This window comes from Neophocaena asiaeorientalis, unplaced genomic scaffold (genome assembly GCF_003031525.2).
Source record: "Neophocaena asiaeorientalis asiaeorientalis breed wild unplaced genomic scaffold, Neophocaena_asiaeorientalis_V1.1 scaffold23, whole genome shotgun sequence".
Classification (NCBI taxonomy): domain Eukaryota; kingdom Metazoa; phylum Chordata; class Mammalia; order Artiodactyla; family Phocoenidae; genus Neophocaena; species Neophocaena asiaeorientalis.
In genome coordinates this window covers 2,282,751-2,306,188 of record NW_020175047.1, presented here as the reverse complement: position 1 = coordinate 2,306,188, position 23,438 = coordinate 2,282,751, and the positions used below count along the sequence as shown (strand labels likewise).

Genomic DNA, 23,438 nt, shown 5'->3' with positions numbered 1-23,438 from the left:
AATTTATTAACCTATTTGCATAAAACCAATCCACAGACATTTCCTAAGCATCCACTAAGCAGCAAAAACTACTAGGCAAAAAAAAATAATTGTGTCCTTAGCGAACATATAGCCTCACAAGGGGAGACAGACACATAAATAGGTTATTTCCACAATAACATGGAAAGTGTTAATGGTAAATTCAGGGGATCGCATGGGCACAAAGGAGAGGCTGTCGTTAGCCCAGCCTGGGAAATGTGGGAAGGCTTCTGGAGGAAAAGCTTCCCAAAAAAGACTCCGAGGAAGCAGGAACAGTGGAGAATTAGGAAGAAAATGCTTCATATTTTTGAGTATCTGCTTAGCACCAAGTATTATGATTTCACTGAATCCTAACAATATAACCTTGTTGGGTTGAAGGCTCAGAGAAATTCAGTAATTTGCCCAAAATCACACAGATAATCAGCAATGACAGTGGCATTTGAACGACCATTGCTTCTGATTTCAAAGCTATGCTCTTTCTGCAATGCCAGCCTTCAGAAAGAAAATTTAACTCGGCAGTTTGCTTATGTCTAAGGCTGTCCGCACTCTGTAAGTCCAGTTAGTGAGAAAAACATAAATGCCTGAAATAATAAACTGTTTACAAGGAGAAATGTGAGCCACCGTAGGAAGCCATCATACACAGAGATTCTAAACTTGAGGAGACTTAAAAGCAACATCTAGATCCTCCAAAGCTTCCCCTGAGGGCAGGGACTGTGTTTTAGCATCTCTGCGTCCCATTGGTTAATACAGAACCCAGCTACTGGGCAAATGTTAACGAGTGAATGAAAGAAGACATTCATTCATTAACTTCTCTGAAGGCAGCTAGGAATCCTAGGGCTCCTCTCAGTTGTATTCATCTGAACTCTTGGACTAAAGAACCGCTCTCTCCTGAAGACTCAGAATATCTCAGTGCTTTTAGCTTTCCAGCCAAAAGAACGTATTTTCCAAATCAGACAGATTCTTTCCTAATTGACTAGTAGGAACTCCCACAGATCAGACAAATATTAAATATTCTATTACATACTAAATGCTAAATACATGATGTTTGCTTAAAACTCTGTTTATAATATATACTCTTCTTCCAAAAAGATGTTTAGGTGATAAAGAGTCCCTATCCAAGTCTCGAAGGGTGAACTAGAACGCGATCCTGAGTCTTTTCCACATAAACATTGAAAATGCTCTATCACAGGTGACCCCTGACAAAGGGGAATCCTTGCAGAGACATCTCAGGTTGTGAGGAAGGAGTGATCCTCGTCTGCAAGTAGACTGATTTTTTAACTCCTATTTGGTTTTGCCTCTAACCTATTTTGCTAGCTAAGCCCTGATAACCCTTGCATTTGCATCACCATTTCTATGTATCGAGTCCCTTCCTATGAACGTTATCTCATTTGATTCTCATAGCATCCAGGATAGGTAGGAAGATGACCACCTTGCCATTTTATACAGGAGGAAACTGAAGAGATCAGTGATTTTCTAACTTAAAGCCTGTCAGCCACCAGGCATAGGTCTCCTTCTATCACCATCAGCTTCCTTGCTTATAATGCTGACTATTCTAGTGATGTACCTGATGGGAGCTTGGATGCTGGATTTACCTGCCAGAGTTCCGAACTCCAGACAACAGATATCTGGGTGACTTAAATGAAAAGGAATTTATGAGAGAAACAACAGATAGCTCACTGAATCCCAGGAAGGCTGGGGAACCCAGCTCAGAAGCTAGGAAGGAAATTCTGCTGACGTCAGTCTTTTAAGGATGCTGCTCTCGAGGTCATTACCACAGGCCACTTAGAACCAGGCCACACTGCTGGCGGTGCTGTGAAAAAATCTCTCTCTCCATGTATCTTACACTTGAATGTGGTGATTCTAAGTTCCCAGCAGGAATATCTGCTCGGCCTGCCGTCCCTCTAGCTGTGCCCTTCCACCTTTCTAATGGGGGATAAGGCTGTGCCTCCCGCCTGTCTTGGATTGCCCCCCAAAAAAGAAGGCTATTTGGGCACTGAGCAGCTAAATGATAAACGTCCATTAGAAATCGTTTGGCTCACTGAATTCTATACGAGGAATTGTTTAGATCTAAGATCTTGAGACTCATAATAGTTGCTTAAACAGTAGAAATGATTTCCAGAGAGAGGCCTCCTTTGGGAAGGGCCTCGGCCTGCATTTGTGCAGCTAGCAGTGCCTTCCCTAACTGTGCTCATCTAAGCACGCCAACAAGAGATTCAGGCAAGGACAGGATATCATGAAGACTTCTTTCTAATGGTGATTTTCTGTTTCCAGCACGTTGTGTCCCAAAGTAATTAAAAATGTCTTCCTGAGATTAAGGGATTTACAGACCAATGTACCTTGTCTTAAAAAGTCCCTATTGCTCTATTAAAGAGCTACAGACACCTTCCAATAAATGAAGAAATAAATCATCCGTTCTTTTTGTAGTGAATCCACATTTTGGTCTTTGAGAAGAATGAGGATCAAATCAGATGGAGCATGGTGTCCAGTTCGATTATTCTTACTTTGGTTGGGAAAGAAAAAACAGAGAAAATTATAGAGAAAACATATAAGGAAAATATATGTAGTCCTACCCTGGACAAGACACAGCGTCATGGGTTAGAGGTACAGTGGTGAATATGATAGGCCCCATTCTTACCCTCGTGGAGTTTGCAAATTTGAGTTCTAAATGTGCTACCAAAGGGGAGCCACAGGTGCTGGGGAGCGCACACGGGGGACCTCGCCTAGACCAGGGGACCAGAAAGATGTCTCTGAAGAAGTGATATCTTACCTCAGCCTTGAAAGATGTAGAAAGGATAGCCAGACCAGGCGGGCTGGGCAAGGAAGGAAAAGTGAAGCCGGAGATCAGCCTGTCCACTGGCCCAGAAGCCAGGGAAAGCGCACTGTGTGTAAGGTGGGTCGGATATAGAGAGTGAGAGGGAATTTAAAGAGAGGTGAGATTAGAGAGGAAGGAGGCCCCTCATACACCTTCTAAGGCCTTAAAAGGGAATGAAGATTAAAGGGCAGCAGAAAACTGTGGAAAGGTTTTAAGCAGGGTAAAGGTTCTGGTCACCGATTTCCACCTGCAGATATGTGTATGGGTGGGAGCGGGCGTTCCCCACGCCACAAGCAATTTTTTTACACCAACCCCACTCTACTACTTCAGAAGCAAGTTGCAAGTCCAGGTCGTCACCTGTGTTTCTGACCATCTGATGGCTCACCTGTAGATTGAAGATTCCAACGACCCCTTCCTTGGGTTCAGTTAATTTGCTAGAACGGCTCACTGAACTCAGAGAAACATTTTACTGACTAGATCGCCAGTTTATTATAAAAGGCTATAGCGCAGGGAAAGCCAGATGGAAGAGATGCACGGGGCAAGGCGTGGGGAAACATGCAGAGCTTCCATGCCCTCTCCAGGCACAGCACTCCCCACATGTTCAACCACCCTGAACTCTCCAAACCCTCTCTTTTTAACTTTTCATGGAGGCCCCATTACGTAGGCATAATTGACTGTATCTCCAGCCGTGGGTGATTAACTCATCCTCTAGTTCCTCTCCTCTCCCAGGAGGACTTGGGGGGTAGGACTGAAAGTTCCAGCAGGGTTGGTTCTCCTGGCAACCAGCCCCCGCCCTTAGGTGGACTCCTAAAGTCACCTCATTAACATAACAAAAGACACCTTTGTCTCTCTGCCCTCACTTTGGAAAATTCCAAGGGTTTTAGGAGCTCTGTGCCAGAAACAGGAACAAAGACCAAATGTATATTTCTTATAATAAATCACAGTATCACACAGGGAAATAGCACGATTAGAGTTGGTAGAATTTGTAAGGCTGGTGTGGAAGGTGAAAAAAATAACTAACTTAGAAGTCAGGCAGACCTAGGGTCCAGCCCTAGCATCACCTTTTACTAACTGTGGCCTGGATCAAGTTAGTTAAATTGTCTGAGTCTCAGAATTTTACCCTGTAGGGTAATAGAAATCAGAACGGGTGAAGTACTTCCCTCCTAGGCAGTGCACAGTACATCTCTTACCCCTTCTCCCTTCTCACACTAAATTCAAAGTCATTTCTCCAGGATTGACCACGAGAGGCCTGCTGAATTAGTCTCTTCGGAGAATCCAGGAAAGATTTCCAGGAAAATTAATAGTGGGTTGTATTTTGAAGACAAAGAGGAATTAGTCATTTGAAGAGAAAACCATCTATTTCCAATTACAAGCAATCCTAGCTGTAGTTAAGCTGAGGGTTTCCACTGCAATGCCCAGGCCACATTCTTCCTACCCCGACTTGCTCTACTTGATATCATCTCCTCATCATAATTTTCTATGTTGAAAAGCTCTAAAGGCAGAAGGGAGAGAATTCTATTTACTTTTCTGCCAAATAAGATGCACTCATGCATGGCCTTCTATGGGCCTAGGGTTGTACAGAACATACACGAGCATGAGTACACACATGCATGCACACACACATACACATGCGTCCCTACTTCACAGCTTTAGAAAGTGGTTATGTAACGATTCGTGTGACCCACCCTAAAAGAAGTGCAGAATCAACTCTACAAAGAGGACGCTCATGGAGGACTATGGCAGAGGGGCCTGCAGTTAGGCAGATGGGAAGGGATTCAAGGACAGGATTTCCTGGGCAAGCTCCTCCTTTCAGAGCTTTCCCTCTCTCGCCTTCCTCTACCATAAACAGGCATAGGTCCTAAAGGTGTTGGTGCCCCACTGTACCGTGGTTCTTCCGCTAATGAAGTCCCTATAGCACAGAGTAGGTAAATTATTTATTCTCATGTCGCTTTCTTCCAAACAGATCCCAAGAACTTCTTCAGGGCAGGGACTATGGCCCCAGTGCCCAAAACCGCAGGCTGCTCAAGAACATTTGTTACCATGAATTAAGGAAGCAGGCATTTCAGTTGGAACGAACAGTATAGGCAAAGGCACAGAGGCTGGGTGTGAGCTCTTCCAGTGGGTGTTTGGAAGGGGGCTGGGCATGGAAAAACAGGAAAAGCCTTTCCTTCTCATTGTTTTGGGGTGTGAGCAGCTATGCATGGTTCTTAAACAGGTAACCATGGCTTGGAAGTGGCAAGCTGTAGATGGGAGAGCAGGGCACAATTAAGACCAAAGTAAACACATAAAAATGAGAACAGGCACATATTCACTGACGTACAGCCATTTGCACAAGACGGAGTTGAGAAAGGATGACCTTGAAAATCAGGCAGGCTTGAATTCAAATCTCAAATCCACTACTTCCCAGCTTTGTGAGTTTGATAAGGTTAATCTCTTAGGACACTAATTTCCTTATCTGTTAATTGGGGATGATGACACTTATCAGCCTTATTGTGAGCATTAAATAAAATAGTATATATAAGCCATTGGCACAGTGCCTAATGAGTACTAACCATTCATTTATCCATTCATGCAACAACAGTTTTTACAGCAGCCATTATATGCAAGGCACTAGGAATATAAGAGCGAAAAAAAGAATAAGAACTGCTGCTTCATGGTGCTTACATTCTAGTGGGAAAAACAATATATATTTTTTAAGGAATGGATAATGAAGTTATATAATTTATTAGGAGGTGACAGGGTGATGAAAAACCAGTAGAGTAATGCAATGTAAATTTGAGGTGCTAGGAGAGGAGTTGAACATTTAAATAAGGTGGTCAGTGTAGATCTCACTGAGAAGGTGACATTTTAGCAAAGAGTAAAGGAAAGGAAAGTGGGCCATGCAGAGCTCTGAGGTAGTTCCAGAGGGAAGAGCTCTGAGTCAGGTGCGTGCCTTGTGTATTTGAGGGAGAGGAGGGAAGTGGGAGGTGAGGACAGAGAAGTGATGGGTGGGTCACAGACAGCACAGCCTCGTAGGCCTCTGTCAGAGCTTTGCTTTCCTCTGAGAGAAGGAAGAGCCAAGGGAGGATTATAAGCAGAGTGATAGGACATGATTTCACTTACATTGTAAGAGCATCACTCTGGCCGCAGTGTTGACAAGACACTATCAAGGGACAAAGCTGGAAGCAGGAGGCAAGCTAGGAATCTACCTGGATAATCTGCATTAGAGAATATGAAGGATGGGACAGCTGTGGTGGAAATGGAGGGAGCGAGGGATGGTTCTGGATATGTTTAGGAGGGGCAGTTAACAGATTTCCTAAAAGATTGGATGTGGGGTAAAAGAGAAAGGAAGAGGTGAAGGATGACTCCAAGGTTTTCTACCTGAAAATCAGATAAGCAGAGACACTATTAGTTGAGACAGGGATGCTCCTACAGGTGAAACAGGCAACAAAGGCAGACAGACTGAGCCCTGGAGTGCGTCAAGGTCCTTCTCAGAGAGAAGAGGAAGAACCAACAAAGGGAACTAAGAGAAGCAACCAGTAAGGTAGGAGGAAAGCAAGTAGGACCCCGGGAGCTAAAAAGAGAAAGTATTTCCAGAGAGTGGCATCAACTGCTTTAAATGTTCGTAAGTCCTGTAAGATGGGAACTGAAAATTAACTGCTGAATTTAATAACATGGAACTTACTGATCAAATGAAAAAGCAGTTTCTGTAGTGTAATGGGGTGAGATCTGTATAAAGTGAATTTCTAAGATAATGAAAGGAGAGAAATTAATGACAATGAGTACAGATATCTCCTTTGAGTTTTGCTAAAAAGGGGAATGAGATAGGATGGCCACTAGAGGGTAGAGTTTGGTTGGTTTTATCGATAGAACAATGTTTATATGTTGGTGGAAATGATCCACTAGAGGGGGAAAACTAGTGTTTTATTTATCAATTATTGATTTATTTATTTAGAGAAAGAGGGAGGGAGGAGAAGAGGTGGAAAATACTTCACGTACATGACTGCAATTCTTATTTTTTAATTCTTTGATTTATTAAATATCTCCTATTGATCCATTTTATTTATTGCTACGTTCCCAGAGCATGAACAGGGCCTGGCACGTCGTGGGTGCTCAATAATGACAGCATGACTATCAAGTAGTATGCTAGGTGCTCTAGGGAAGAGAGAGACGAATAAGACATTGATCCCACCCTCACGGGGTTATAACCTAGTGGAGAAATAGGACATGAACATGGTTATAATGCATGACCAATGTGATAGAAAAGAACAATCACATTACTTTAGTCTTCTCACCCTGCTATTTTGTTATTTTATAACAATAATAATAAGTTCCGGGGCTTCCCTGGTGGCGCAGTGGTTGAGAGTCCGCCTGCCGATGCAGGGGACACGGGTTCGTGCCCCGGTCCGGGAAGATCCCACATGCCGCGGAGCGGCTGGGCCCGTGAGCCATGGCCGCTGAGCCTGCGCATCCAGAGCCTGTGCTCCGCAACGGGAGAGGCCACAACAGTGAGAGGCCCGCGTACCGCAAAAAAGTAATAATAATAAGTTCCTTGATATCAAGTATCACCTTGTCTTGTTTCCAATCTTCATGAGCACCACTCCCACGACCACCACAATTCACTTCACCACATACAATGACCATCCTCAATGACTGACAAATGAAGAGAGTCAGTGAGCACCCCATCAGCCGCATTCTGCCCGGGTACAAGCTACTTCTCTTTCTACCACCCCAAATTCCCAAGGGAGGCTTTGGCCCTTGCTCTTCCTCCTAACTTCTGCCCAGGTTCGGAGCAACTGCACTACTTGAAGCAGAGGAAATCATAGGTCAAATCACTAACCCCCAAGCTAGCGTGTAGATCAGGGGACCCAGCTGACTCACGCAGGGTGCTGGAAGGGAAAGGAGAGGCACATGCAGCACAGGGATAGGACCCCTCTGAGACCCATATAAAGATCATGACATGCCCATTTTTAGGAATAAAGAGTTAAATAGCAGGATCTTCGCCCTCCAGGGAGATCAGAGCAAGGAACATGAAGACAGATCCTTAAGTAAGACCATATTAAGGGGCATAAGGAACTTGGATAAGTATACGGGGGAAATGAAGACACTCTTGGGCTGGAGAAAGGAATAAAACCAGACAGACGCTACAACAGGTCCACATGATAAAAACTGTTTACCTGCAGAAAATCCTATCTCACATTATCCCCATGAAAATTCCCATTTTGGAGGAGGGGCAACCCCTTCAGAGCATTCATGCTCTGAAATTATGCCTAAAAACTGAATGCTGGGCTTCCCTGGTGGCGCAGTGGTTGAGAGCCCGCCTGCCGATGCAGGGGACACGGGTTCGTGCCCCGGTCCGGGAAGATCCCACATGCTGCGGAGCGGCTGGGCCCGTGAGCCATGGCCGCTGAGCCTGCGCGTCTGGAGCCTGTGCTCCGCAAGGGGAGAGGCCACAACAGTGAGAGGCCCGTGTACCGCAAAAAAATTTTTAAAATTAAAAAATTAAAAAACGGAAGGCTGAGAATTGCTAAAACCAAAATTTCTAACACATATAGTAGATGCTTAGAGCATGCTTTTAATTATATATATAAATATTATATATTCTGATATATATATACATCAGAAAGGAAAGAATGAGGATTATATTTGAAGCCATAGCCTGATTATCATTTCTAAATGACATTTTAATTATTAAGATCAAATTGCAAGTAAGGAAGTGGGATAGAGACTGGTCTGGTGAAAACTAACCAGGCAAGGTGCCTGAGATGGTCACCAGGTGAACTAGTTATTCCAATTAAGAGCTTCAAGAGTTCAGAGGAGGGAGAAATTTATTGAATATGGAGGAAGCTGAATGAAAGGGCCTATAGAAGGCCCTTAGGTAGGACTCAGATACAGGGAGAGCAGGCCTCCCACCTCCTCCCAACCCTTGTATCTCCACAGCTCTTCAATGACATCCTGTGTTCTCCTTTTGATCTTGGATTGTTTTCATGAATATTTTCCCCAACAGATTGTGAGTTCCTTGAGGACAGAGGTGTGGCTGGATTATAACTGCCTCCCAGGGCCTAACCCAGTGCTAGGCACTCAGAGGTGTTTGTAAGTGGTGAATAAATTAGCAAATGAAAGAACCTGAAGAAGTCTTCCCTAAGCGGAAGGGAAAGCCTTTAAAGGTTTATTCCAAAATTTTCCTGGAAAGGCTCAGATGATTTTTTTTAAGTTGCCTATGCTATCCATGATCCAACATATTACCTCAGTTTTCCAGTTGAAGTGTTTTTTGAGAATGAGAAAGCCAAGATGCAAAGCTTACAAGAGAATGACTGAAGTGTGGATCGGCGGATGGTATCCCAGGAGTAGCATTTTTTTTTTTTTTCTGGAAGAAGCTCTTTCTATACTGTATATTTGCTGTGCTTTTGGAATGTCAGGACCCACCTGCACATCAGCAAGCCAATAAAAAAAGAAAATACCCCCTTCTTCAGTCCCCAGGTTTACATAAGTATCTGCTCCTGGAGAAATGACCTCCAGGGATTCCTCTCATTGGGAACATCCACTCTCTCGTCCTGAGAGCCTCAAAAGACAAGACAAATCACTCTGAAAGCCAGAGAAGTTAAATACTGCCTTCAAAGTGATAAAATTAAATGGAAAATTGGGTATTTAGCTGCTCTTTTCTTATACATTCTCCCAGTTATTTTCATATACTGTGCCATACGAACTTAGTACTCCAAGACAGAATAAACAGAATATTGCAACTGGCGTTATTCCCTGAGAATCCACAAGATGGCAGTAATAGATTTTGCATAGAACTAACTATACAGTGGTGTCTGGCCTGTCTGCCGAGTTTTTGTACTGTGGATTGTATTTGGATTAAAACTGGTTGTCATCCTAACGCTAGACTTTTAAAATATAATTCAGAGAATAAACAGTAAATTAAGATCTGAAAGAAAAATTTTTCGCTTCGTTGCCTTTTTTTTCTATTTTTTTATATTATGAGAGTCCCATTTTTTTTTTAAGTTACAGAGCTAAGAATCAGCCAGGAGCCCTAAGAGCTAAGATTGCTTGAGAAAAGCTCAAAATGAAAAATGTTGCTCCTTCCTGAACATAGACTGATCGATGATTCTCTTGCTTGAAGGAAAGAAAAAGAGGGGTCAGTGAAGGGCCTAGTTAATCTTCCATATAATTTAATTGCTTGTTATTTCTCTGTTCAAAATCTACCCTGGAGGGAACAGTGCCTGATGGACCATGCTGAAAATGATGTTGTGATCCAAACTACAAAACCATTTATTGCCTATATCTCTTGTGTTTTGTGTGCAACAGAAACTGCACTAAATTATGACCTTTTTTTTCATGTATTTTTATTATTCTACTCACAGATTTGTGATAGAATTCAGGAGAGTGGAAACTACATTCTTCTTTCATTTCTTTAATCTGCCTCCATGTTCAGCATATATGGATATGAGGTAGTTGTCCCAGAATTGCAAACCTCACAGAAAAGCACACTTTCTGTATCAAGCATAAATGGCATGCTGTAGCATAAACAACATCTCCTTTGTGTAGTAGACAGTACCACTAAGTTCAAAAAGATGGCAGTGAGTTCACATCAAACATGAAGCATTTTAAAACGGGCATCAGATATCTCTGGTGTAAAGTCCTTTGGGCATTCTCCCATGCTGCCCAGATTTCTCTTTTTCCCCCCTTCCTGACCTCTCTTCTCTAATCTCTTATTACCTTCTGATTCATGGTCATTTCTCATTAAAAATACAGCTATTTATTTTTCCTTGCTTGTAAGAGACTCTCATTTCACCTCAGGTAGCTCATCATTGCATTTTCTAAACTTCTTTTTTCCCCTGAGAAAAAAATCTGCTAACGAGCTATTAAGGTAATATATTTTTCATTCCCTTACCAACATTTACTTAAATCTTCTGTTAGGAAGTAGGATATCCCACTCTGTTCATTTATCTACCCATCCCTGTCTACAACATACTTGATAGAGGTTTTCAGGGCCTGCATTCCCTTGCTATGCAGGATGTAGTGATGACTAAGCCATGTGTCATGTCCTCAGGAATGCATGTAGTCTAGAAGAAGTGAGTCGGTCCACACAGAGTTATGCCATAAGAAAAGTACAGAGAGACAGTGGAGTTCAAGAGAAGAGGCTAAACCTGACCCAGTGATCTGGGGAGGATTCATGCTATCCTCAGAAATGAGAAGACCTCCCAGATCCTCCCCACAAGTCAAAGATAAACCATCTTTTCATTAGGCCACAAACGAAGAGCATGAAGTCTGATGCAGAAGTGAGAAGCTTAGGGTGCTCAGGAATTCTGAACAATCTGAGTCAACAAGACAGGAGATAACAGGAGACTCGTCAAGCCTCTGACCCGGGCTAAGGAATTTGAACATGGGACTATGGTGGGAAAAGCAAACAGTTCCCAGGGGTAGCCACACGATGCAACCTGACCAATTCCTGACCTGACCACCCACTCCCTCAAAGCTCTGTGAAGTGAAAGGAGGGAAATTCGTGATGTCTGAAGTCCCTTCCAGCTCCAACATTTTAGGAACATATGTGTTTGACAAAGTTTGGATGATAAAAAGAGGCACTAAAGGTTTCAAACAATTTATGACTAATAACTAAAGATTTCCCTTTAAATAATAAAATGTTTCTTAAAACTAAAATAAAAATTGAAGGCATGGATCAGGAAACTTGCACAAGCCTCTTAAATAGCCTCATCCACCAGAGGTCAGACAGCAGAAGCAAGAAGAACTACAACCCTGCAGCCTGTGGAACAAAAACCACATTCACAGAAAGATAGACAAGATGAAAAGGCAGAGGGCTATGTACCAGATGAAGGAACAAGATAAAACCCCAGAAAAACAACTAAATGAAGTGGAGACAGGCAACCTTCCAGAAAAAGAATTTAGAATAACAAAAGTGAAGATGATCCACTGGAAATCAACAGTAACACAATAATAGTGGGGGACTTTAATACCTCATATACAGCAATGGACAGATCATGCAAACAGAAAATTAATAAGGAAACACAAGCTTTAAATGGCACAACAGACCAGATAGATTTAATTTATATTTAAAGGACATTCCATCCAAAAACAGATTACACTTGCTTCTCAAGTGTGCACGGAATATTCTCCAGGATAGATCACATCTTGGGCCACAAATCAAGCCTCAGTAAATTTAAGAAAACTGAAATCTTATCAGGCATCTTTTCTGACCACAACACTATGAGATCAGAAATGAATTACAGGGAAAAACACGTAAAAAACACAAACACATGGAGGCTAAACAATATGTTACTAAACAACCAAGAGATCACTGAAGAAATCAAAGAGGAAATCAAAAAATACCTAGAGACAAATGACAACGAAAACACGACGATCCAAAACCTATGGGATGCAGCAAAAGCAGTTCTAAAAGGGAACCTTATAGCTATTCAAGTGTACCTCAAGAAACAAGAAAAATCTCAAATAAACAATCTAATGTTACACCTAAAGGAACTAGAGAAAGAAGAACAAACAAAACCCAAAGTTAGTAGAAGGAAAGAAATCATAAAGCTCAGAGCAGAAAGAAACGAAATAGAAGCAAAGAAAACAATAGCAAAAATCAATAAAACTAAAAACTAGTTCTTTTTGAAGATAAACAAAATTGATAAACCATTAGCCAGACTCATCAAGAGGGAGAGGACTCAAATCAATAAAATTGGAAATGAAAAAGGAGAAGTTACAACAGACACCGCAGAAATACAAAGCATCCTAAGAGACTAATACAAGCAGCTCTATGCCAATAAAACGGACAACCTGGAATAAGTGGACAAATTCTTAGAAAGGTATAACCTTCCAAGACTGAACTAGGAAGAAATAAAATATATGAACAGACCAATCACAAACACTGAAATTGAAACTGTGATGTAAAATCTTCCAACAAACAAAAGTCCAGGACCAGATGGCTTCACAGGTGAATTCTATCAAACATTTAGAGAAGAGCTACCACCCATCCTTCTCAAACTCGTCCAAACAATTGCAAAGGAAGGAGCACTCCCAAACTCATTGTATGAGGCCACCATCACCCTGATACCAAAACCAGACAAAGATCATGCACCCCAATGTTCATTGCAGCACTATGTACAATAGCCAGGTCATGGAAGCAACCTATATGCCCATCGACAGACGAATGGATAAAGAAGATGCGGTACACCGTGCACCGTGATGAAGAGTGGCCCCTTCTCACCGCAACTAGAGAAAGCCCATGCACAGAAGCGAACACCCAACACAGCCAAAAATAAATAAATAAATAAGAATATGTGGTACATATATACAATGGAATATTACTCAGCCATAAAAAGGAACGAAATTGGGTCATTTGTAGAGACATGGATGGATCTAGAGACTGTCATGCAGAGTGAAGTAAGTCAGAAAGAGAAAAACAAATGTCGTATATTTATGCATACATGTGGAACCTAGAAAAATGGTACAGATGAACCGGTTTGCAGGACAGAAATTGAGACACAGATGTAGAGAACAAACGTATGGACACCAAGGGGGGAAGCGGCAGGGAGGTGAGGGTGGTGGAGTGATGAATCGGGCAATTGGGATTGACATGTATACCCTGATGTGCATAAAATGGATAACTAATAAGAACCTGCTGTATAAAAAATAAATAAAATAAAATTCAAAACAAAATCAAAAAATAGCAGGTTAAAAAAAATTGAAGGCACGCATTCATGCTTTTTCAGTCTGTTAGTTATAATTTAATCACCAGAAAAAAGTTAAAATTCCTTAATACAGCTTTTTTTACCTTGTCCAGCCTCATCTCTAAAGCTCCCTTCTTCCCATCATCTACCTACATTTAATCCGTCAAACACTCTCCCCTCCCCAGCCCCTTCTCCTGAATAAGTCTCTTCAATTCATCCTTTAGATCTCAGGCCACTTGTTACACTCTCTAAACGCCCTCTTTCATGAATCCCACCCCACCCTCTCAACACACACAGAGATGCCCCCAGGTTAGGTACCCCTCTTAATAGACTCATATACCCAGTACTTTCCCTATCACAACATTTACCACACTAATTTGTACCGACATATTTAATACTCCATTTTCTCACTAGATTGTAAGCCAGGACAACGTCTATCTTGTTTGCCTGACACATAATAGATATCTTACAAATATTTAATGAATGAATAAATAAAGTTAATTATTTTAAGTCAGTAGATCCTAAGTGAAGACCTACTAAAATAATACATGATACTGTATACCTATATTGTGCTGGGCAGGATGTTAGAAGCTGTGCCTGTAGGTTGACTCTTTAAGGATTACAACTGACAGGAATGTATGTAACCTAAAAGTATTTGAAGAATGTTTTACGACTGCCTGACATCTTAAAAAATAAAAATGTAAAAATGAGTTATGTCTTCCATATAACAACCACTAGAGGGCAATGAAAGCCAACTTGGAACATCTTTAAATGGGGAAAAAAAGAATAGTAAAAATGTTTTCCTTGTTAAAATCTGGATAGATGATCTTATGTTTGGGATAGTTAAAGGACCTGTGGGCTACAGTTTCTGTGATTACGGGTTTAGCGGTTATAATTACCTTTCTGGTGTGGTATTAAAACCTAGATTATCCGTGATGATAACATCACCTTACATTTTGTGCATTATCTCATTTGAACCTCCCACGACATTAGCAGGGAATATATTCTTTTCCCATTTTCCAATGGAAAAAAAAAAAACAACAACTGAGGTTCAAGAGGTATTAATCTAATAAGTAGCCATAAGAAACCAAACTACTGGCACAGACCCTATAAATACCTGTTGGCTGCTTAGGTTTACCACACATACAAAATCCCGTACTAAGGAATACAGTCTGGGAGAATACAGTTCCCAAAATTAATTGCACCAATTTAGAATGGAGACATACAGCAGCATCTCCTTAGCAAAAGATCTTGTGGTTTTAGGTGACCCCAAAGTAGCCATCTGATGATGATGTCAAAATATTTACCTGGAACCTATTTACAGAAATACGGTACTGGTACCTAGAAAGGGGACAAGCTTCTGGCCTTCACACTGGTTAGACCCTTCCTAGGGTTATACGTTCCATTCTAGTTGCTGCATTTTTATAAAGGAATCAAGAAGCAACAGACTAGGATTAGAGTACAAGATATATTAGAGGGTGAAAGAGAAATTAGGATGTCCTGAAGAGGGTGAGATCAAGGGAGATGGGATTAGCTATAGTGATGCTTAAGCTTGTTGGCTCTGGAGTCAGAAAGTGTGGATATGACTTAGTATCCACACTAAAAAATAGAAAATAAATAATTCCAGGGACCTGGGTTGGTTTATTATGCATGTCAAATATGGAAGCCAACACGGGTCTGTAAAAGGGTCACTCCAGGATCCACATGCTAGAGAAGAAGCTCCTTGACTGCCTTAGTCTGAGCACATGGGGGAAGTCATTTCTGGAGGCCCCTGCGTGGTGGGCGTGACCTTGCTCAGTAACAAGATGAGGGGCATGGTAAACCTTCAGAGGCTTCCTCCAATCTCTTCCTCCACCTCTTGCATGAGCAGACAGGAACTGGGCCCAGGGAGCCCCAAGGGTCAGCTGGAGAGCAGGCAGTGCGGGAGTTTTTCTTCACTTGGGGGTGGCTTAGTGTCCCCTGCAGGCGACAGGCATTCTGCTGGCCCTTCGTCCCTGTCGCCTGTGAATTTATGATGAATTTCACTTCCAAGAAGGTCATTCTTCACAATGAGGTCTCCACTACAGGAAGTGGATCAGTTGGCATGGCCCGTGCTATCACCATTTTTTAGAAGGCTTGAATGGTGAACTTGCCTTTGTGGATGCTGATGAAGGCAAATTGAAGGGTGAGGCACTAGATCTTGAACTTGGCAGTCCTTTTATGAAAATGCCAAATATTGTTTCCAGCAAAGATTATCTTGTCACTGCAATCTCCAATTTAGTGATTATCACAGCAGATGCACACCAGGAAAAAGGAGAAATATACCTTAATTTAATCCACTGGAATGTGACTATCTTTAATGATTTCCCATATTATCCAATCCAGTCCCTGTGGCAAAATGATTATTGTTTCTAATCCAGTGGCTATCTTACGTAGCTTGGAAGTTGAATGAATTTCCCAAACTGTGTTATTGGAAGTGGCTATAATCTGGACACTCCCCATTTCCCTCCCTTGATGGGCAGAAGCTTGATATCCACCCTGAAAGCTGTCATGGGTGGATCCTTGGAAGCTTGGAGACTCAAGTGTTTCTGTGTGGAGTTAACATTGCTGATTGCTTTGAAGAATCTGAACCCAGATTTAGGAGCTGATAAAGATCATGTGCAGTGGAAAAATATCTGCAAAGAAGTGATAGCTAATGCCTGTGAGGCTATTGAAATGAAAGGCAATACAGGTGACGCTTGAACAACACGGGTTTAAACTTTTTTAAAAAATTTTCTGTGTCCTCTCTTCACCTACCATTCTTGACTCAAGCTATTGCAATGCATCTTCTATATTCATAACTCCAGTTAAACTGTTCTCGTTAAGATCATTCGTGACTTTCTTAATGAATAAATCTAATGAACGTTTTTAGCCTCCAATTTTTTGTCTTCTCCCCTTAGAAGTAACTGACATTGTTGACTACACCCTCTTTAAAACAGTCACTTTTTTTTTTTTTTTTTTTTGGCTGCTTTGGGTATTCATTGCTGTGTGCGCGCTTTCTCTAGTTGTGGCGAGCGGGAGCTACTCTTCGTTGTGGTGAGCAGGCTTCTCATTGCGGTGGCTTCTCTTGTTGCAGAGCACGAACTCTAGGCATATGGGCTTCAGTAGTTGTGGCACGTGGACTCAGTAGTTGTGGCCCACGGGCTCCGTAGTTGCAGCTCGCGGGCTCTCGAGCACAGGCTCAGTAGTTGTGGCGCATGGGCTTAGTTGCTCCATGGCATGTGGGATCTTCCCAGGCCAGGGCTCAAACCCGTGTCCCCTGCATTGGCAGGCAGATTCTTAACCACTGTGCCACCAGGGAAGCCCCCAGGTTTAAACTTTGCCAGTCTACTTATATGCGGATTTTTTTCTACAGTAAATACTACGGTACTACACTATCTACACAGGATTGGTTGAATTCCTGGATACAAAACCAAGGACGCGGTGGAACCACATATATATGTATGTGTATATATATATATATATATATATATATATATATACATGTTGGGTGCACATATATATATATGTGTATATATATATATATATATATATATATATATATACATGTATATATACATGTATATATACATATATGTATATATACATTATATATATACATATATAACAGTCGGAGGGCCCGACTGTTGGTTGTAGGTGGATTTTAAACGTCACAGAGTGCTAGGGCCCCTAACTCCTCCCTCACCCCATGTTGTTCAAGGGTTAACTACTTCTTGGACCACTGGCCTATCTGTAGCTGATTTAGCACAAGGTATTTTAACACAGAGTATTTTGAGACCCATCCAGTTTCTACCAATTGTGGACCTCTATGGAATAAATGAAGAAGTATTCCTCAGTGTTCCTTGTACCATGGGAGAGAATAGTATTATAGAACTTATAAAAGTAAAGGTGAACCCTGACAAGGAGGCCCATTTGAAAAAAAAAAAAAATAGTGCCGAAACACTTGGGAAATTCAGAAGGAGATCAAGCTTTCAAGTTTTTTTAACGCTACCATCCAGAAGTTCTTGAAGAAGAAATAGTAGGTATGGGACTGTATATGTTAAACCTACAAATAAACTTACAACCCTAAAAGCTGGAAACAGGAAAGTGGGTAGAGTGACTCCCCCATTTATTTAGCCCTCCAACTCTTTTATTAAACATCCAGATGTCGGATGATACTTATTTTTTTACAATCCTAAGTGATTTCATCAAAGGAGGTGTTTTCGGTACCTCTAATGCATCGGTACTTGTCTTCTATATATATATATATGTAGTTGCCATTTGGTTTGAAAGAATCTATGATGTAGGTGATTATTGTGTTGTAGAAATTCTTATTCTAAGCTGGAAAAGAAGAAAAAAATCTAATTCCTTTATAAATACATACTAATTATTTTGTTCTGGCTGGCTTATACCTATGTTCATTTATATACTACTTAAAAAGTTATAACTACCTCTACAAGATAAAAAATAAAAGTTCTGGGCTTCCCTGGTGGCGCAGTGGCTGAGAGTCCGCCTGCCGATGCAGGGGACACGGGTTCGTGCCCTGGTCCGGGAGGATCCCACATGCCGCGGAGCAGCTGGGCCCGTGAGCCATGGCCACTGAGCCTGCGCATCTGGAGCCTGTGCTCCACAACGGAAAAGGCCACAACAGTGAGAGGCCCGCGTACCGCAAAAAAAAATAATAATAAAAATAAATAAATAAATAAAAGTACTGATATATACACAAAGGAAAAAAAGTGGATCTGGATTCTGACTCTGGACTTATAATTGTGAACTTGGGCAATTTACTTCTCTTTCTCAGTTTCCTCATCGACAAAATGATGACTGTACCTACTTATAGAGCTGTTAGGGAAAAGAATCAAAATAATGCATGTCTGTTTAGTGTCACATTTGCCACATGGAAGGATTTGATAAATGCTGGCTCCTTGTTGTTGTGTTGTTAAAGCATTTGCAAGGCCTTTCTGTGGAAATGAATGTAGACTTATTTGTGTTGCCCCAGAAAATGTATCAGAACTCAAGGAGGCACTAGCTAAAAGCAGGAGTTTGTGAACCTAACAGGTTTGTTTTCAAATCCTGTTTCTACCACATAACACCTAAGTCATCTTGAACAAATCACTCAGTCTCATCGAGTCTCCATTTTCTCATATTATGAAACATTTACTGCAGGTCTTCACTGTGCTAAGTAGGTGGGCAGAGTGATAGGGTGTCATTTCACTCCATTGTAGTTAGTCAGCAGGAGGTCAGCTGACCACCCACAGGGCTTGGGAGAGAGTATCCCTGCAGAGGATATCCGATTGAGAGTATTTGTTGGAAATAAAATTGGTTCTCACATTCAAGTTGTCTTCATCTGGTGTGTCATAAGCTGGTCCTCAAGTGGTCATTCGTTCAAAACTATTTCCCTTGGAATAGCATTTGGCCTTTAAAGTTGACTAGATGCCTTTATTTCCCAAAGAGCAAACCGAAGGAAAAATGTTGGCTTTGGAACCTGAGAGATAGTTGAACCCTGCTTTACTGCTAACTGGGTCTGAGACCTTTGGACAATTACTTAGCCTCCCTGAACTAAATCTTCTCGTCTACAAAATAGGGCAGACTCGTACATCAAAGAATTGTTATGGGGCTTAAATTGTGCCAGGGATAGAACACCCAGCATGCTGCCTGACACAGAGGCGGGTAGTAGGTGGTCCTGCCTTCTTTGACAGTGCCATCAGCAGTCCTAGTGTTCACAGCTCTGTGAGCCAGCCTGAACACTGGCTTTCTGGTGATCATCCCATCTCAGCCCAGTGACATTGCTCCAGCCAGGCAGAAGCTAACCTCTGGTCCATTTCCCACACTTCTGGTCCATGAACCCTCCCTGCTCTCTGTGTGTACCTAGGATTCTAGTGTCCTCATGCTCTTTCTGTCACCCCCTCAGTGAAAACCTACTTCTATTTCTTGAAAGAAATCAGATGCAGCAGTTCACATCGAAGTTGAATGTCAGGAAAACTGCGAAGTGTTATTGCAACTATATTGAGATTTTAATAGTATAACAAGCTTAAAGCTAGAGCAATGACTCTCACGTGGTAGAATTAAAGGATTCCCAATACTCCCTATGAGGAAAGAATTTCAGAAACATGGTAGAGTCCTTCATAGCATGAGTACCTTTTTACATTTCAAAGGTATAGATCACAGCATAAGGCTGTGATCTCTCTGGTAGCAAATCCAAATCTTATTTTTATTGATTCCAGTAGATGGCACAGCCTCTGGCAAGTTATAGACATTCTATAAATGTAGACTAGATGGTCTTAAGGCCATGTCAGATGTATAAATATATTTCCTAGCCCACACATTGCTACTAGACACAAGCATAAACCATTTACAGAACACTTGGGAAGAAAGTGTTAGAAGAAATAGAAGTACTTTTCTTTGCTTTAGTTTTGATGATAGAGGATGTAAATTCCCTTTACTTGCTAGGGAGAATTTCTTAGAAGAAGAAGGATTTGAATTGGGCTTCCCAAGGCCAGGGTAACAGGATCACCTGTGACTGTTGAGCAGACAGAGTACTCCCAGCCCAGCAGACAGCACAGATGGAAGTTCAAAAGCTACTAGTGTTGATGAAAGTACTGGAAGCACTTGTCTGAGTAGCTGCTCTTGGAAACCCGTACCGCAGCGTACATTTTCCTATCTTCATTTTAGTTCCCTTTGAACATTTTAAACAATTCTTCTCCCACATATCCTCTCAACACTTCTCCTACACACTTTTGCTACATATGTAGCAAAAGATAAAAAAAAAGGATCTCTCTTCCTCTGTTATACTAATTTCCTCTAATCTTTGCTTAGTAATGTATCACAGTCAGAACAAGTTTCAGCTCATTAGCTGACAATCTTAATGTTGTTCTCTTAAAATAGTCAAAGATTTGCTCTTTTCCTTAACATCCAACAATACATATGGATTTTAATGTCCCTTCCCCCAATGCCTGAGGCTGAAATTTTCACAAACTCAAAATTTGAACCTTCTAAAACTACTCTGGAAAAGAGAACCAAGCAGACTTATTCTACCATTTCTTCCTTAATCTAAAAAACAAATGACATGAATTTTACTCATTAAATATTTTTAACCGGGAAATAACGCAAAAGAACCCAATTTAAAAACTGTATATGACATTCACATTAAAAAGTACAAAACTGAAATGTGCTTTTAATGGTATCAGTAGTGGTATTAGGTTGAACCATACGAAATTGCCATTTGTGTAGGTCATGTCAATATTGGCAGTTTCGTATGGTTCAGACTATGTGGATTCATATTTCTCTAGTACCCATAGAATCCTCACAGATGTCTTGGTCCTACAACTCTTGAGTAGAGGTTACAGCCATAGATAATAATATTATGTAAAGAGTCTTCAGAAGGTTCAGACCAAAAAAGCTACCTCTGTTGGTTTACTCTCTAAAAGGATGTTAAACAAAGCAGGTATACTTTCCAGGTTTCCATATTAAAAGTAAGTTCCACCACCCACTGAGTAGGTTTTTATATGTATCATCTTATTCAACCAATATGATTCTACAACTCTTTTGAAGTAGATATTCCTATCATCACTTTGTAGATGTGAAAATGGAGTCTCAGAGCAGGTCACTTGCCCAGGATGACACAGTGGTAAGGAACAGTGCCAAAATTCCAAACCTAAATCTGCTGGACAAAACCCATACTCTTTCCCCTCTATTACACTGTCCCCATTGATATGGGAAGGAAGGAAGGGAGGGAGGGAGGGAGGGAGGGGGAAAAAGGAAAACAAGTCCTCAAAATGAAATACCGGGACTTCCCTGGTGGTCCAGTGGTAAAGAATCACCTTACAATGCAGGGGATGCGGGTTCGATCCCTGGTCAGGGAGCTAAGATCCCACATGCCGCGGGGCAGCTAAGTCTCCATGCCACAACTACTGAGCTCATGCACCTCAGCTAGAGCCTGTGTGCCGCAAACTACAGAGCCCACACACTCTGGAGCCCACGCGCCACAACTACAAAGCCCACAGGCCCTGGAGCCCACGTGCCACAACTAGAGAGAAGCCTGTGCACCACAACGAAGAGCCCGTGCGCCGCAACTAAGACCCGACGCAGCCAAAAATAAAAATAAAATAAATAGGGCTTCCCTGGTGGCGCAGTGGTTGAGAGTCCTCCTGCCGATGCAGGAGACACAGGTTCGTGCCCCAGTCTGGGAAGATCCCACATGCCGCGGAGTGGCTGGGCCTGTGAGCCATGGCCGCTGAGCCTGCGCGTCCGGAGCCTGTGCTCCACAACAGGAGAGGCCACAACAGTGAGAGGCCCGCGTACCGCAAAAAAAAAAAATTTTTTAAATAAACAATAAAGACAATTTAAGAAAAACACTCATGGTTTAAAAACAAATGAAATACCAATTATTATCAGCACTTAATAGTATGGATACATGTTGAGTTCTTTGCATGAAAACTTTAACTTTCTACAATTAGGCCTTTGAGATGAAATCCTATAAAGTAGGAAATCTTATAGACCCTGAGCTCCTCAAGAACAGAGGTTGTATCTAAATAATCTTGGTATCTGTGGGACATGGGATGGGACCTGAAACATACTAAGTCCCAAACAATATATATATATTTTAACCACATGATTGAGTCACAGAGTCATAACTCTGAATGGGACTTCATGGACTCCCTTGAACAATATGTTTGTTCATTTGTTTGTTTAATAAATGAAGTAAAGCACAAAATTCCAAAGCTAATTGGTAAAGAAGCTAGAGCCACATCCACTGAGTATCCTTGAAAATATACTATCCCTGGATTTTGCCACCTATCAGAACGTAAAAGCACTAATCTGAAATAGTGAATTATCCTAACCTATCTATATTTTGATACATAGGATATGTGAATATACATACATTATGTGAATATATATATACACACATATAAATAAGTGCAGAACAATTTACTTTGAGGAAATATGAAAGTTAACTGGGTTTGTTTTTGTGTTTTTTTTTTTTTTTTTGCACACAGCAATTAATAAAAATCCAGATTAGGCAGGAATTTCTAGGTGGCAGAAAGCCAAATACAAGATTTTGCTTTGCGAACCCCACCCATTTACTAATGCTAAAGTGGATTAGTGCTGCAGAAAGGAAGTTTACATGGCCAGACACCCACAAGCCAGCAGAAAACAAAAAGGTCACTTTTCATACATACAACAGATACTTTTACATGCATTATCCTGAAAGCACATTGTACAATTCCACATACTTTTTCTTAGTGATTTATGCTTTTACGCCATTTATTTTGTCTACTATTCATCAAAAAAGAAAAAACCACACCTTTTTCCTAGTTTACCATTCTCATTATTACCTGACTTTGAGGACAAGCAATATTTAGAATAGATACATTCCCTGCAAATGGGTGGCATGCAAGCATAATCTAATCTAATTTTCATAGTTTTCGATCCATCATTTCACATGTCTCCAGTGTGACTTTTCCCCAAGTGCTTTTCAACCCTGTATTTTGTATCTGAGGTTCATACTAAAATTATATCAATGCAGTGATGTTTTCCTGCTTGTTGACAAAGGATGGGTAAGAAATGAAGGTTACCATGGAGGTGATGTAAATCTTGAGCTATGCACATGCTCAAAAGCTCAAAGTTGGGCTTCCCTGGTGGCACACTGGTTGAGAGTCTGCCTGCCTATGCAGGGGACACGGGTTCGTGCCCCGGTCTGGGAGGATCCCACATGCCGCGGAGCGGCTGGGCCCGTGAGCCATGGCCGCTGAGCCTGCGCGTCCGGAGTCTGGGCTCTGCAGCGGGAGGGGCCGCAACGCTGAGAGGCCCGCGTACGGCCAAAAAAAAGCTCAAAGTTAAGCTGTTGACTGGCTGGTACCACGTAAGGAACAAGGGGCAAATGAGGAGGCAAACTTGGAATCTAGAACATTCAGCCTGTGACAACAATTTTAAGAAGGAGT

General features: G+C 41.6%; 1 protein-coding gene and 1 pseudogene across 2 annotated transcripts in view; both read left to right on the top strand.

Annotated features, from left to right (window-relative positions):
• DLG2 (discs large MAGUK scaffold protein 2) overlaps window positions 1-23,438 on the top strand; it is a 783,758-nt gene that overhangs the window by 430,634 nt on the left and 329,686 nt on the right. The window lies entirely within an intron of this gene.
• On the top strand, window positions 15,246-17,537 carry LOC112412103 (L-lactate dehydrogenase A-like 6A pseudogene; annotated as a pseudogene).